The following is a 12,848-nucleotide window of genomic DNA, read 5'->3' on the forward strand; positions in this document are numbered from 1 at the left end:
AATAATAAGTAACCCTAATATAGCTGCAATTAATCTTGATTGTTACTATAAGTATGATTAGGATAATTTAACACTTTTTAAGTATAAATAGCATGTGGAACCGATTGCAGAGTCTCCCTTCAAGGATCTGTTCACCTTTAAAAGAGTAGTTATAAAAGAAATGGGACAGGTAACTTACTGAGAATTCCTTAAATTATGCATCATAATCAAGAATTTTTCCTTATTATAAAATATGAAGGCATGATTATCTGATACAAAAGGACCGTCCTTCCCAATGACCATGATCAGGGTTTTAAAAATAATCCTGCTTTTTTATATTACATACAGAATAAGAATATATATGTTGGCTCTTAACTTTGTTTTTTTTTTTTTTTTTTGGCTCTTAACTTTGAAAGATACTACAGATATCAATGTCCTTTAATGAAGCCAACTTGGAATATAGCGTTACTCAAGTAAGAACAAATCTAAAGGCATCTGGACCAAAGGAAAAGGAGCTGAAAGATGTGTGATGCTAAGGGAGCAAGGAAGGTCTTCTGGGTATTTCTACCTACACCATAAATCTTCAGGATTCTGTCTGAGGCTTTTCTTTCTTAACATTCTACCCATGCCCTCAAACACAATTATACCTCATAAGCTCACAATTCTTAACTCCACATTTCCAGTGCAGATTCCCCGCTTGTTCTCTACACTTGCCTATGCATTCTCCTACTTGACATTTCCACCTGGGCATCCCACAGCCATCAGAACAACAACAGCACTAAATATGGATTCACTCTCAGACCTCCCCAACTTGCTTTTCTTCTTTCTGTGTATTCTTTTTTCCTATCTCAGTGTTTTATCATCATGGCCTTTATTAGCCATTATTTGGGATATTTCCTCTTCTATTATATCCTTCATCATTTTGCAATTAATGAGCCCATCAGTCACCAATCCCTTCTTCTACCTTCTAGTATTTCTTGATTCCATCCTTTTCTCCCTCATTTCAACACCAATACCCTACTTGAGGTCATTAGCATTTCTTGCCTCAAACATGGTTACAGGACTCTTGGCTGGTATCCTGCCATGCCACTACTCATCTGCAAAGCAGATACAGTATCTTATTTGTAAAGCAACGTAACAATTATCTTCTTCAATCATCCAGTGATTCCTTATTTTCCTTAGAATAAAAGTTGTACTTTTTAATATAGCTCAAAAGTTCTTTCATAGTCCCCGTGGTATCCTCTACTACTTGCAGAAGCTATAGAGATATGTTAGTTTTAATTTCCCAGCATACACTCTATTCCTCTTTATACTTGGCTTTAAACATGCTGTTCCGTTTTCCTAGAACAATCCCATGACTAAACTTCCTTTTCCTGGGTAAATTATATTCATCCTTTGAGTCTTACCTTGGAAATGTGGACATCTCCCTCTCCAGGTAGGTGACCCTAAAACCCTGTGTTCTCTCTTGCCCTTTTATTTCTGTCTTAACATGTATAACATCACATTGTAATTTCCCATTAACTGCCTCTACTTTAGACTGTAAGCTCTAATGAGTTTAGAGATTACGGCTGTCCTGTCCATTGCTCAATATTTGTTCTGTGAAAAAAGGCCAATAGTTTTATGACCGGATGAATGGTATTTGTGGAGAAAACAGAGAAAAGTTCAAGTAGTCTAAGACCAAAATATTGGATTCGCAGAAGAAATTGAAAAAAAAAAATAGTTCACCAACACTTGGAGATATATCTTTTGGAGAACACATCTTTGTTACTTTTATTATTACTAAATGTGTCAGAATAGGATAGAGCATTAAACCTATTTCTATTAAAAAATACTTGACCAAAGTCAGTGACCAAGACCTTGTCCTGTATTCTAACTCAAATACAGTTATTTTTTCTTCAGGAAAAAATTCAGTTAAAGTTGCCTCACATAATCATTCAGATAACTGTGCTCATGGCTATAATCAGAGCTCTCTGTATTACAGACGAGAATGTCTGTAGCCTTCTGAGAGCAACTCCTGAGAAATGACTCTCTAATGATAAAACTTCTCTATTGTGACAGGTGGCTGGAGAAACTTTCCAACCAGAGCAAGTTGCAATTGCCTACTCTGGCATTGTGTAAATCCAGTCCTTTATCTGGCTAAGGGCAAAAACAGCTTACTCTCCTGTGCACATCTGTAGAATACTAATATAACTGAATAGGATACAATATAGCATAATGTTAAATCACATATCTAGCCTCAAAATGATTTTTAGAAATCTAACTTTTTCTATTCATGAAATTCTGGTTGAAAGAAATGAAATGGCCTACAAGATGATGGCAGAGTTGATCTCAGGTGGTTTGTCTCTTTGCGTGGCCTGGCAGTCAATAAGAGAGAGTGATTCACAGAGATCCTTTGATTATCTCAGGGAGTGAAAAGACCTGATGTCAATCCAAGCCTGCAGAATTCTTTGAACTAGTCATGGCATAGGCAGTCTTCTATTTCTAAATATCTTGTTAAGCCAACCCTTACAGGAGGCCAGGCCTGTGAATTTTCAAGGATTCTCGGTGCCCTCAACCTGTGCTGTTTCACTGAATAGAGCTGGGAGGACGTCCTAACCCAGAACCATATTTTTGTTTTTGTTCCAGAATACTGCTCAACTGCTGTTTTAAAATGTTATTTCATGTCTTTTGCTAATCCACTCAGCCATAAGCAGAATCGTATAGCTAGGCAAAAACAGCAAATATGAGGGGTATTAGAAAACCATTAAAAGACTGGCAATCAACAACAAAAACAGAAAGGTAGAAAATGGAATCCTAGTAATGGTTACCAAGAAAAGACATAGTGAAAACATGTTTAATTTGGTTTTCAGAGAAAATTCAAAGAAAACTAAATAAAATCAACATACACGAAAATAAAATATTCTTATTTCCCCCAAAGTGCTATGCAATATAAAATTAAGAGGTTAATGGTTTCTGTTGGCCATGCAAAGTTGTCTCCACAGTGAATTGATCGTCTCTCACATTCCTTTTCAAAATAACAGATTAACCCTTGTGGCCCAACATTCACTTCAATCAAAGTGCAGCATGCCTAAGAAACTGTGGAAGAATGCATTTTTCATTCTGAAGAATATATTTTTCATGAGAAATAAAAACTGAGAATTTGCACCAAAGCACATATATTTAAAATATGAATGTGCTGTGCTCAGTTGTGTCCAACTCTTTGCAGTCCCATGGACTGTAGCCTGCCAGGCTCCTCTTTTTAGTGGGCTAGGATGCTGAAAGATATCTGGCTTCTCAGAAGTTTGGAATAGGGATCTCCAAAAGAATTGTAGATTCTGGCCTGTTCTGGTTCAATTTGCAAAGAAAACGTCAGACTCTTAGTTCAGACAAATTAATATAAATATTTCTAGTAAATAAAGAAAGAAGAATAGATGTCAGATGGCTGAGTCTACAAAAAAATATATAGCATGGTTTATGATCATCATGCAGTAAATGATAAACTTATTCATTTTACTTATTTTTTTACTCTTATACTTATCAATGAGAGCTTGATGTGCCAAACATTTGATTTTCAGCATTTTTCCCCTAAGCAGTGAAATATTTCAGCCAATGTTAAAGCTAAACCTCATTTCTCTGAATGATGTTTGTAGCAGAGGAACTAAAACCCAAACAAAAATCTATGTCCCAAATTCTGATGCAAATAAAGGAAAGCAATCCTTGAAGTTTCTGCTTGAGGGAGAGCATTAATTGCCACCTTGAATGCTGCTACCTTGGCCAGTGTAAAACAATAGGGATTAACTAAAGAGATGTGCTCAAACCAAATCCTAAACTCCCAGCTCTTCGGGAATTAATGTAGAGACCCAAGAGGGTACTAATCTACATTATTTAGCAGCTGCACCACACTGCACAGACTGTCCTGATCAAGTTCTATCTTCTGGAGTTTCAACTTCAATAGGCCTGGTAATTAAGGCAACTGCTTCCTTTTCGTTTTTCTTTGTCATCTATGAAGAGGCTGTAATGTGTTCAAATGCCAAGTAGTCATAGTCTGTTATATTTGGAGCAACAGGGATGGACCTAGAGATGACCAAAGTTAGTCAGAAAGACAAATATTAAGATATCACTTATATGTGGAATCTAAAATATGACACAAATGAATCTGTTTATGAAACAGAAACAGACTCACAGACATAAAAAAAAAACCTATGGTTATGAAAAGGGAAAGAGAGTGGGGGAGGGACAAATTAGGAGTTTGGGATTAGCAGACACGAACTACTATATATAAAATAAATAAACAACATGGTCCTACTGGAACTATATTCAATATCCTTTAATAAACCAGAATGTAAAAGAATACGTACGTGTGTGTGTGTCACTTTGCTGTCCACTAGAAACTAACACAACATTGTAAATCAACTATACTTCAATTAAAAAAAATATTCAATTTGACTGAATTACATTGTTGGGTTTGAGAGCAATTCTGATTAGCTGTTTCCTCATGTCCTAACTCGGATTTAACTTACGAGTTCTTCTGAAGCTGCACTGTTACATCAGGAACACAGTGGACTCCGTTATTTTAGATTTTTGGCTATCGCCTTCAACTGAAAACTGTAAGTGCTAAGTTTATCTCATTCTAAGAGATGGGGATAAGATTTACCTCAAAAGCGTGCACAAAAGAGGTCAAAAATCGACCTTTCCTTCATTACTCCACCAATCTCATGTATTCTAAAGTTGTCTGAAAATTTAGGAAAGAATCAGAGTCACATTGAATCTATGGCCCAGGAGGAGAGTGTGATGGCTCCTGTTTACTCCTCAGGGAGACAAAAACACTGGTACTTCACCCCTCTGCCCCAAACAAATGAGGGTAGCTCCAAGTCCACCATTTATAGAGCCTAGGAGTACAAAGTGGATGGGATGGCTTCTAACTACCAACTTGTACTGTGCTTAAGTAGCTGAACGCTTTTTGTTTGCTTCCTGTGACTACTGAAGTGTTAAAACTGATCTGAAATGGTGATGTAGTAAGGAGAGGAGGCATCTTGTACTTCCCAATGCTTGGTGTGGCCAAAGCATTTTTGTAGGTCAAGTGGAAACTGAAGGAGGCAGCTATGGTTTAGCTGTCTAATAGGAGTGCTGTGTATGGAGCATGAGTACTCTAGGATGAGATGCCCAAAAACATGTTTACACAGCATACTTTTCCTTGTTAAAGAAATGGGAAGACAGAAGAGCTTCTGTAAGACCTCTTAAGAGGCCCCACTTGTACCCCAAAGAAAACAAGTGTTTGTGTCTTTATTACATACAATACATGAGCACCATAAGATGCTACTTAAGAGGAGATATATACCCACTTTCTTTCTTTCCTACTTCTCAGGCCAATGGAGAATAATATCACCCAGGTGGGGTAAGGGAAGCTGGTGAAACTGATCATTCTTCCCTGCCAGGGCACATCACTTCAGCATGGTTTAAGCTGGTACTGCAAACAGGACATTAAACTAAATATGAGACTGAAACTTTAAGCTGAACTAAACTTAATTTAATCTTATTTTTTCATATCCTAGAGACCAAATAGCAATTGAATCTATTCAGGATGCCACTAAGAAAAATGAATCAACCATCTGCTTGAAGCAAAACCATTTCATGTTTGTGTTCTATCTGGTTCAAACTATGCAGCAAACTACTGACACCGTCCATAAATTCAGCACTTGATAAACCGAGTTAGAGGCAGAGGGAAAAGATGACTATGAGGAACAGTGAGAATGTGGCTTAGGGCAGGACAGGAAATGGTTTACAGATGACATGGAGACATCAATAATGAAGGGCCTAGGAAATATATTTGAAAAACTGAGAAGTATAGTGGTATAGCATAATTAGAAGACTTATAATACATATAAAGCTTTGTCTTATACAACAGTTAGCAAATGACACGTGCTCTGAATTCATCTACTGATGTTCCATTTGTGGACCATTGCGACTACCAAATGCAACACTTGGCGGGAGAACATCCTTAACGAAGTTCAAAGGTGAGGAATACCCTGGACCTTACTGTACACTTGGACTTCTTTGGGATTGAGGATAGCTGAGCATTTTATTACTTGTCATTCAAAAGGTCCATCTAGTCAAAGCTATGGTTTTTCCAGTAGTCATGTATGGATGTGAGAGTTGGACTATAAAGAAAGCTGAGCACCGAAGAATTGGTGCTTTTGAACTGTGGTGTTGGAGAAGACTCTTGAGAGTCCCTTGGACTGCAAGGAGATGCAACCAGTCCATCCTAAAGGAAATCAGTCCTGAATATTCATTGGAAGGACTGATGCTGAAGCAGAAACTCCAATATTTTGGCCACCTGATGCGAAGAACTGACTCACTTGAAAAGACCCTCATGCTGGGAAAGATTGAAGACAAGAGAAGGGGATGACAGAGGATGAAATGGTTGGATGGCATCACCAACTCAATGGACATGAGTTTGAGTAAACTCCGGGAGTTGGCGATGGACAGGGAGGCATGGCGTGTTGCAGTCCATGGGGTCACAAAGAGTAGGACACGATTGAGCAACTGAACTGATGGTAGAAGAAAAATGACTGATCCCCAACAAGTAGAATATAACTTTCCTAGATGGTTATGTTTGCTTTTAGCAGGCTGAGGTATATTTTTCAAGAAGAATCAAGTTCGTATTTTGCAAAAGGAATTAAATGGAGATAAAGAGAAAAGCAGAGGGAGAAGACAATTTACAGCAGGGAGAGAATTTACAATTGCTTAAATCCCAGTAACCATCAAAGGCTTCACTTTGTTGCTTTTCCTTGTTTTCAAATTAGTCTGTCCTACTTTTCCCTAAGGAAACAAGGGCCTACACAGTGTTCCTTGGACAAGAGAGCTCAAATAAATAAAAGCTGTTGCTTTAACCCACTGTAACTCATAAAGGGTTCTGACATAACTGCTTCTTGTGGCATATTTGTTAATGTGTTTGATAGGCATATAGGTTATAGTAACACAGATGTGCTCATGTGTTTGTATACAGTGTCTTTAAATATAAAAGAATATTACATTATTTACAAGGGCCTTCTTGATTTATTTTTGCTAATTTCACTTGGTTTAAACTCACTGGGCAGAAAAACTCTTAAACCCAAGTGCATGGAGCTAGCTCCTTGTAATTTCCTTTACAGAAAAAGATTATAAATGTTAAAAGCCATTGGTGTGATGGTTAACTGGAAGTTCATCTGTTTTAGGTCTTCGCAGGTCACTTAAGTTCTTCTGTGACCTCTGAGGGAAGTATACTTGAAAGTAATGTTTGGGAATCACTTTATCAATGGAACTTGACATCAGATAGCCATGACTTTCGAGTAAAGCATTGATAGAATGGTCAATGAGCTGTACAGTAATATATCTAAAGACATCTCTGGATTTTTGCTGCATCCATTCATCTTCATAGGTAGACAAATGAAATTGGTCTTCTGTCCTGATAGGAACAAACTAATGTATTATTTCAGCTTCAAAAAGAAAGTGATGGAAGTATAATACAGTAAATCTCACAGGCATCTACAGAGTTCTTCTAATCCCAGTCTTTTCAAGATAACTTCAGAAGCTCCCTGGTCAGTAAAGTTTCTCTGGACCAATGACACGGTACTCTTAGATTGTATATATGCTTATAATATCACTCTCAACTTTAGGCAATTAATAAATATAATTGATATTGCAAAAAAAAAACTAAATATCATAGAAAATTTCTCCTGATATGGAATGGACAGAATCAGAGTCTACAGATTAGTTGGGTGAGGATTAAGACCACAAGTTTAAGTAACACAGAGAGAGTGTGTATAAGAATAAAAATCCCAAACTTGTGGTAAAATCAAGTTATAGAACAAAACAATGAGTGGAGATCAGAAACAAAAGTAGGAATGGAGCCACTGCACAACTTAGTTGATTTTTGGCAACTGCTTCTGCTGCTGTTCCAGAAAGCTACAAATGCAGTGACTCTCCCGTAATGCACATACAAGGTGCAGGGAGGCAAGGCATCCCAAGTAGAAAACCTGTAGGTTATGCTTGCAAGTTGAACTGGAGACGTAATTACCCCAGTGGAGAAAGCCTCTAGGGAGCCAGAGTCTATTGAGACCAATTTCATATAGACTGGGAATTGTGTCAACTTTTTATTGTCCTGCAAATGAACTGGCTGTGATGGCCCTTGGACACAGTCATGTGACAGCAGCCTCAGCGTGGAAGATATCTTAAAGGTAGTCAAAATCTCCACTCAGGAATTCAGACTCTCAGGCTAAAGCCTACACACAGTGTTTCTGGTCTCTGGGACTTCAACTGATGTGTGGGAAATTGGTCCGTCACAGTCTTGTCTACAGAGTGACTAGGGACGGCTATAAGGCTTGGCTATGAATAAAACAATTTTCAGCCTTCAGGCAGGTAGTCTCAAATAGAGCCTCAATAACCACAAGTGGTGCTTTTCTGATATACCTTAGTGATCTCTGTTGGATCTCTTTTACTGTGATGCAGGGCCATCATTGGAGAAGAAATGGCAATCCATGACAGTGTTCTTGTCTGGAGAATTCCATGGACAGAGGAACCTGGTGGGCTACAGTCCATGGGGTTGCAAAGAGTTAGATGTGACTGAGCAACTAACACACACACACACACACACACACACACACACACACACACACACACACACACACACAGGGCCATCATAGCCAGGAGCCAGTGTTCAGCTTCCCTTGAGACAAAATGCTCTCAACCCTGTTGGCCTGTAAGATCAATCACCAGTGGGGTTAAAATTCTACTCCAACTGGTGCCAACCAGATGTGGCATCTACAAAACTTAAAAAATATCTCTGTCTCATAGGATGTCTGTGATGACTGATCCTTTTTCATCCTCTCCATATACATGAAGATGAACAATATTTATCACGAACAATTTGATCACAGATAACTCAGATGATCACCATGGTTCTAGAGAATTTGAGGGGGGAGACAGAGTGTGTTTATGGCTTCCTGCCACCTTACTTATCCACACAATACTGAAAAACACCTCATGTATAGCTCAGTAAACAGTTGTACTATTGTGCTGGAAGGTTACTCCGAGGCTTTCAGATCTTTTGTTCTTCAAGTAGATAAGATAGAAAAGGCTGCACATTTGTAGCAAGGGACTCCTGCCGGGGTCTCTGGCTCTGATACGATTCATTTGGCTGGGTCGTGCACCTTAAACAGCAGGAACAAGATGTAGAAAACAGCTGCTTTTGCTTTTACCTGCCAAATACGCTGGAAACTTATTGAGCAGTAGGCTGGGAGTAGAGAAAGAAGACTCGGGTGTGCTGATATGGGCACGGGGAAGAGATAAATACTGGCAAAGTGGTCTATTACACTCAATTCCCTGTTAGAGACCAGGGTCGTCTGTCACTGAGTGCTCTTATGGGATATTAAGCCAGATGAAAAAGACACAAACTGTTTCCCAGCTTCCTCCTCTATCCCCTCCCTTCAGTGGCATTTTCTCATCATCTGTAGGTGAAATCTACTGTGCTGAAGCTGTGTGGGGTGAGAGAGGAGAGACCGGCTCTCAGGTGGTAGGATCTCACTTGGAGGGCTGTTGTATTTTTCCTAAGTCAGCTATAGCTGAAAATTTAGTTACAGAACGTAGCTACCACAGCCGTGGAGAAGGGCCTTGTGCTGTTGTGCTCAGTCGTGTTTGACTCTGTGTGACCTCATGGACTGTAACCCACCAGGCTCCTCTGTCCATGGCAAGAATACTGGAGTGGGTTGCCATTTCCTTCTCCAGGGGATCTTCCTGACCCAGGGATTGAACCCTCTAACCTGTGTCTCCTGTGGCTCCTGCACTGGAAAGTGGATTCTTTTCCAATGGGCCACCTGGTAAACTCCTTCAGAAGGGCTTACTGTCTTTCAAGCTGGTCCCACAGGGAATGTCTGTTCTATCTAGAATGTGGTTTAGGAGGGGAAGAGAGACAGCATATTGGGGAAGATAGCAACGCACTTTCTAAACTGTCAGAAGTCTGGCATGGTTTCCTAGAAAGAGCACATTCTACTCCAGCAGAGAACTGTGGCCTTGAAGGAGAACCACTTTGATCCCTGCTTGCTTTAATTGTTCAGGAAATGAAAATGAGTATCATCTCTGGAATAAAGAGATCACTCAGCTCTAATGAGTAGTGGATGAATAGGATAAAGTTAATGGTCCACACTGGGAATGATTCTGAGACATAGGGCCCATTAGCAAAGCGGACTGCCTTGAAACAATTCATGCTCAGCTAAAGGTCAGGACCAGAGTTCCAAATCTGAATAATCATCAGAACCTAGAGGAACTTTTCAACATAGAGTTCTCAGGCTCAATCAGATTCTACTAAATCAGAAATTCAAAGGGAGTCTGAGGGAATATGTATAGACTAAAGTTCCTATAACCCTTCCATCTGTGTGATTTTGATGACTAGCCAGATTTAAAAACAATTATCACGAGTGAAATTTGAAAGAAGAGATGCCTTAAGTAAGAATTAAATAATAATAGAGAAATGCAATTAATTGGGCTCACAACAAAGAAAAGGAATGGACAGAGTACTATTAAATTAGCCAGATGTCAACGCAGATCAAAAAACAACATGAAAGTGTTAAGGCAAAAGCGATAAAGCACTTCTTGAATTTTATGCGATACTTTCAATGGAAACTTCATAATGAATATGTATATTCTATGACTTAAAAAACATATTCATGAATTTGTCAAATATTTTGATTCATCATTCCATATATAGACTTCTCTAAGATACTACATTACAATGCAAAGAGGTCTTTACTGTTCCCTCTCCCATTTCTTTCTTTTAAAAAATTAAAGCAATTTTTTACTAGCATCGGATGATTTTAGTGCAGATTTGCTTGAATATTAAAGAACTGTTTTGATCATTCAATTTTAAGAATCTATGGAGTGGCTTTACAAGAAAATCAGTTTAAAAAGAATCTACAGTGGAAAAGTAAGATGGACAAGAGAGATGAATATTTACCTTGAGAAGCATATTTTGTGTTATAGGAATTAAATATTAGTTGTAAGGTATGACGGACAGAAGTAAAAGTTATACACAAGTCACTTTAAAACAATAAAAAAAAATCCCAGAATTTCAATTAAAATGTACACAGATAACAAAACTAAAAGTAAAACTTCTATCCAAAAATTCATTTCTAAAATGCTACTTTACCAAACTATACTACTTATTTAATCTTTACAAGTGATTAGGTTTTAGGTCTTAATGTCATATGTTTTTCATTTATATATTAACTTTGTCTTTTGCTATTCTAGCTTTAGAGGAAGGAGTTCAACCACTAAATTATAAGAAATGTAAAGACAAGAAACTCCTAAATAAATATTTGTATTCACCCTCAGTTATAAAGATTTTAATGCTCTCCCCAAGCAAAAATAATTTGTGTAGTGTGAATATATAATATATATCAACTTGATACTAAAATGAATGTAAATATAAATCTGTTTAAATATATAAACATAATACAACTATACGTGTGTGTGTGTGTGTGTGTGTGTGTGCATTGGTGTACCCTTTGTGTCTAGACCAAAAATGTTAACATGCTCTATTTGGTATACACACAGAGAAGGAAAATTTAATGATTATCTTATAAAAACATTTCAGAAATGTCAATGCAGATGACCCAGGAAACACTATTTACTGGTGGCTCAGATGGTAAAGAATCTGCCTACAATGCAGGAGATCTGGGCTTGATCCCTGGGTCAGGAAGATCACCTGGAGAAGGAAATGGCAACCACTCCAGCATTCTTGCCTGGAGAATGCCATGGACAGAGGAGCCTGGCAGGCTGCAGTCCATGGGGTCACAAAGAGTCTGATATGACTGAGCAACTAAAACACACAGAGGGTAAATTATAAAGACAATGATGGGATTACTACTTATAAATAAAAAAATAAATATCCATGATGCTTGATGATTAAAATAAGAATGAAACACAGTTATCATCAAACTTTATATAATATTTCAGTTTTTGTATCTAAAAATAGAGGGTAATTAAACTCAAAATGGACATCACCAGATGGTCAACGCCGAAATCAGATTGATTATATTCTTTGCAGCCAAAGATGGAGAAGCTCTATACAGTCAGCAAAAACAAGACCGGGAGCTGACTGTGGCTCAGATCATGAACTCCTTATTGCAAAATTCAGACTTAAATTGAAGAAAGTAGGGAAAACCACTAGACCATTCAGATACGACCTAAATCAAATCCCTTATGATTATACAGTGGAAGTGAGAAATAGAATTAAGGGACTAGATATGACAGACAGAGTGCCTAATGAATTATGGACAGAGGTTCTTGCCATTGTACAGGAGACAGGGATCAAGACCATCCCCATGGAAAAGAAATGTAAAAAAGCAAAATGGCTGTCTGAGGAGGCCTTACAAATAGCTGTGAAAAGAAGAGAAGCAGAAAGCAAAGGAGAAAAGGAAAGATATAAGCATCTGAATGCAGAGTTCCAAAGAATAGCAAGGAGAGATAAGAAAGCCTTCCTCAGTGATCAGTGAAAAGAAAGAGAGGAAAACAGAATGAGAAAAACTAGAGATCTCTTCAAGAAAATTAGAGATACCAAGGGAACATTTCATGCAAAGATGGGCTCGATAAAGGACAGAAATGGTCTGGACCTAACAGAAGCAGAAGATATTAAGAAGACATGGCAAGAATACACAGAAGAACTGTACAAAAAAGATCTTCGCGACCCAGATGATCATGATGATGTGATCACTGGAATGTGAAATCAAGTGAGCCTTAGAAAGCATCACTATGAACAAAGCTAGTGGAGGAGATGGAATTCCAGTGGAGCTGTTTCAAATCCTGAAAGATGATGCTGTGAAAGTGCTGCACTCAATATGCCATCAAATTTCGAAAAC

General features: G+C 38.1%; 1 protein-coding gene across 7 annotated transcripts in view; it reads right to left on the minus strand.

The window, feature by feature from the left end:
* The window catches only part of DMD (dystrophin), a 2,687,035-nt gene that overhangs the window by 1,392,858 nt on the left and 1,281,329 nt on the right, over positions 1-12,848 (minus strand). The window lies entirely within an intron of this gene.

The sequence above is a fragment of the Ovis canadensis genome, chromosome X, assembly GCF_042477335.2.
Source record: "Ovis canadensis isolate MfBH-ARS-UI-01 breed Bighorn chromosome X, ARS-UI_OviCan_v2, whole genome shotgun sequence".
Lineage (NCBI taxonomy): Eukaryota > Metazoa > Chordata > Mammalia > Artiodactyla > Bovidae > Ovis > Ovis canadensis.